Source organism: Paramisgurnus dabryanus, chromosome 10, assembly GCF_030506205.2.
Source record: "Paramisgurnus dabryanus chromosome 10, PD_genome_1.1, whole genome shotgun sequence".
Taxonomy (NCBI): Eukaryota; Metazoa; Chordata; class Actinopteri; order Cypriniformes; family Cobitidae; genus Paramisgurnus; species Paramisgurnus dabryanus.
The window spans coordinates 2,896,294-2,901,311 of NC_133346.1; positions in this window are offsets into that span (position 1 = coordinate 2,896,294).

Below are 5,018 nucleotides of genomic sequence, written 5' to 3' on the forward strand. Positions count from 1 at the left end.
AACTTCATTTTCATTTGTTCTCTTACTACATTTGGCGTCAACGATTCAGTTGACTTTTTTTACACAATGCAAAAAATGATTTTCAAGAAAACAATTTCTTAGTATTTTTGTCTTGTTTGTTTTCAGTAAAAATATCAAAAAAAATCTTAAATTAAGATGCTTTTTCTGTTTACTGCATTAAGACACTAAAATACACTAAATTCACTACACACTATAATATATTATTATTAAAGCATGTACGGTCAAGCAGAAACGCCCAGAATGTGCTCGTTTTCATTCATTTGTTTGTGTTCTTGTTCTGTTTGTAAGTGATGCGACTAATTCTTGGTTTGTGGGTTTTTTTCTTTCTAAGCCGGTCTGTAAAATTATCTGCAAACACTTATTATTATTGTTATTTGGTGGATTAATTAAGATTTGTGTTACCATATGTTTACTATGAAAATATCATTGTTAAACTACAGTTACTTTCAGACTTCTTTTTCGATGCAAAGCTCGTCACAACATGTATGCAGCCCATCATGTGTGTGTGTGGCTCATCATTTCAAAAAATTTAACCTTATGTGCATCATGCGTGATGTCAAAAAGTGTCTGCTGCAGATGCATCAAAAGGGTTTATGATAAAAGAGACGCTTGCGTTTGCCAGATACTCGCTTAATCTCAGGTGTAATCTGAGTTTAGCGTTAAAGGGAACACAAAACTTTAAGATGTCAAATAAGTCTTTAGCGTGTCCAGAGTACGTATGTGAAGTTGTAGCTCAAAATAACTTCTAGATCATTTATTATAGCATGTTACAACTGCAACTTTGTAGATATGAGCAAAACATTTTTTCTTTTAAATGCAAATGAGTTGATCTCTGCACTAAATGGCAGTGCTGTGGTTGGATAGTGCAGATTAAGGGGCGGTACTATCCCCTTCTGACATCACTAGGGGGGCCAAATTTCAATGACTTCAATTTTCACATGTTTGCAAAGAATGGTTTACTAAAACTAAGTTACTGGGTTGATCTTTTTCACATTTTCTAGGTTGATTGAAGCACTGGGGACCCATTTATAGCACTTAAACATAAAAAAATCAAATTTTCATGATATGTTCTCTTTTAAAGGGAGAGTTCACCCAAAAATTCTGTCATCATTTCTCATCTTCATGTTGTTATAAACCTCTTTAAATTTTTGTTTTCTGATGAACACAAAAGAAGATATTTGATAAATGACGGTAAGCAGACAGCTGATGGTAACCATTGACTTCCATAGTAGGAAAATAATATGATGTAAGTATTGTGATAAATTATGAAGAAGATTTTTCAATAAATAATGATAACCACACAGTTGACGGTATCCGTTGTATTTGTTTTCCTACTATGGAAGTCAATGGTTATCATCAGATGTGTGCTTACCATCATTTATCAAAATATATTTTGTGTGTTCATCAGAAAACCGAAATTCATTTTCCAGTAGGGAATGTTCATCCCCTGTACTAAAGTTATCATCATTGTGATATGTCTTTGAATAATCTCTTATTATTATCACACAGGTCCACGTGCTCATCTCCACTGAAGCCTTTGCAGAGAAATGAAACAGTGACTGCATGTTTGATCTGCAGTCGCCACCTGGTGGTGATAAAAATGAATAGCATTAACAGAAAGTTTGTCTTCAACATGTTTTTGGTGGTATGGTACAGTGCTTTTATAGATTAATGGTATATGGTACAGTCTTCTTTTTCTTAAAGGTAACAGTGAATGAAGATCATTCTTAAACTGTGTTTAGATGTAGTTCAATAAAGTTCAGAGTATCAGTGAAGCAAGTTTGAGAGATTTCAACATAAAATCGATAATGTAAACAATATTATCGTGATATATTTATTAAGTTAACATTTTTAATAAGGTCTGTTTCTGTTTACAGTTGTATTATGCCACATTTAACCTCTAAGCTTCATTGTTTCTTACCAAAGATAAGAGATTGTTGCATAAAATTGGTTTGGGGCAGAATAAATATTTTTTTAATATTAAATATTATTTTTATAATATTTAATATATATATTTTGAATCTTTTCCTCTTATCTCATACAGTACAAAGGTCCTTTAATGTGTTTGGGAATTAATATTAAGTAGTGTTTGGTGAATTTAACCCTGCATTAAACCCAGCAATATGTAACTCTGCTGATGCTTTAACTGCTGTAAGGGATGAGGGATTATTATCTAACTTTATATGTCTGTTTTTACCATAGGGTTTTTACTGACTGCCATATGACTCTTACTGACATACGACTGTTGTTGAGCAATGAAAAAAACTTTTTGTTTGTATCATGCATTAAAATATATGACATTTCATGCTTTTTGATTATTTAAATAAAATCTCCATACAATCTGAGCATGTCTGTGTTTTACTCTCGAATAATACTTTTATTCTTTTAACATTACTGGTAATTAACATAGTGCCATCTAGTGGTTTTAAATGAATAACACAATAGGTCTAAATATATTAATACAAAATAGCATCTATGCATACTGTAAAATACATTTTAAAAAGTAGCAATAAGCATTAAGACATATTAAAGAGTTTTGATATGATATTCATATATATCTACAATAAAAAGTCCAAATGTTGTTAATAGTTTTAATTAAACAACACAAGGGACATAAAAAAATAAAAAAATCATCAGAGTTGAGCCGTTATTACAGAACGGAGTCATTAAACTCCGTGGCAACCATAGAACGCCTCGTTGTCATGGAACCTTTATGACATCACACTCGGTGTCTACAAAACGCTCAGCCAGATGAAACCGGTATCATTTCACTGATCTGAACGCTTGCCTTTGGTTGACTCCGAACGCTACTGAACAGATTACCAAGTGAATTTGCAGACTTTCCAAAAGTTCGCAACTTTCAACTGCTCGACGCACTGTGTACGGACAGACAGTTTGCTTAGAATTCAACCCTCTGTGAACCGAGTCTAAACACAGTTAAGTCTTACAGTTATTCCTCGACATGTCTCTTCCTGTAACACCATTGTCCGACATGGACAATAAAGGAAAAGATGTCGAAAGCATGGATTTTTTTCTGCCGAATGCTGTGCCGAACTTTGACGATGTCCTTGATATCGGACTTTGGTCACAAGTCGGGCGCGCTGCCGGTGGTTTAAATCCATGCGGAGGAGAGGAGGAGGAGGATGATGATGATGTGGATGTTTATCCAACACGTGCTGAGGCGAAACGCCAAAGAGGTAAGATGCAAGTTAAAGCAAAAAGTCTGAATTTCATGCTGATACGTTTACATACAGTTATTTTGTTGTTAATGTACGTGTACATGTAACGTTAGACACACCAGGTGGTGCTCGTGAACTTGACATTTTACCCGCCGTTTTTCTTGACCGGCAGAATACCCAGACAAACTTGGACTCGTTTAACAAAAAGCGACCAAAATGATTAAAACATATACGCAATTTAAGATAAGAATTATGTCATATGAGGCCTTGTTTTTTAATATCCCTCACGAAAATTAACTATGGTTTTATGTGGTAAAAGTGTAGTAGTAACCATGTTTATTGGTATATAGATTAATATTAGCAAAATCATGGTAGTTTTGTGGTAACAATGGTTTTACTACAGTACCGTTAACCATGTTTTTTTGGATGTAAATGTAGTAAAACCATGCTTAATTTTTCATAAGGGATGTATAAATAGTTAGCAATAGTGCATACGACTGTTGTTATCCAGAATGCAAATGTGATGTTCATTTACGGAAGCCTTGCTTGCTTGTTTTCTCATGATCACGACTTAATTTCTCGTTATCTCAAGTTGACAAAAGTTGTATTGTTTTGTGATGTGATTAAAGCTTATGTGTACTGATATGTATGTGAACGTGTTGTATTGTTTGTAGACAGCAAAGGTTATATTTTGAAGAAATTTGGTTTTATTGGATAAAAAATGAAATGTTGAATTTAGGGACCGTCTCTAAAGTTACGCCTTAATATACACGTTTATACACGGTTTTTACAGCATTTAAATGGAATGACTTTTAGTCAACAAACAGTCACAAACCCAACTGTGTTCATATGGTTGTCAGCTATAATGTACACTTTTACGTTTTTATATATGTGTCAATATAAACTGTTAAATACTATTGAAGATAGAAACGTGTACATTATTACTTTATAGATGGTCCCTAAATTCACACACATTATGGGGTGGTTTCCCGGGCATAGATTAGCTTAAACCAGTACTAGGCCTTAATTCATCTAGGAAATATAACTAGTTTTAACAAACATGCCTTACTAAAAGTGGATTTTAAGGCAAAACAAAGGTCCCTGATGTATTTTAAGATGTGTCAGTGCAAGTTGTTTTCAGTTTGGACAGCTCACATTTATTAAAGTCTCAGACTAGTCTAATCCCTGTCCGGGAAACCGGCCCCAATCGTTCAACTTTATTTATTTATTATCGGCAATTTTTAGCTACACGTATACATCAGCAGTTCACTTTAAAATCTACTAAATATTATGGACAGGAAATGACATTATGACATTTGGATTGTCAGGATAACAACTTTTTGTTATCTCGAGATCACCAGAAAATGAAGTCACGAGAAAACAAGCAAGCAAAAATAATAATAATGCATGGTCTCTCTCGGCTTCCATACAATTTAGACAAAAAGAAAAATGATCATTTCGAATGAAGGCATTAATTTATAGAGGAGAAAATCCCAACAAGTAAGATGAAAATGATAGCAAAATGTGGCTTTAATGCTGATAAGTTTACGTACATTATTCTTAATGCACGTCCACAGATAGACACTAGGTGGTGCTTGTTTACTTTTTACCTCATTTTACTTTTCCTTTGGCACATGACATCACTTCTCACTTAAGCATTTGCCAATAGAGAAGCCCAAATTTTGACATACAGTTGAATAAGCAATACATTGACATTAAGTGACAAGTTTTAGACACATATTGATCACTTGAGTTAAAGCATTAATTTCATAACAATAATTATTGAATTGCAGTGTTGGGATGTGATGACCGTGGAAT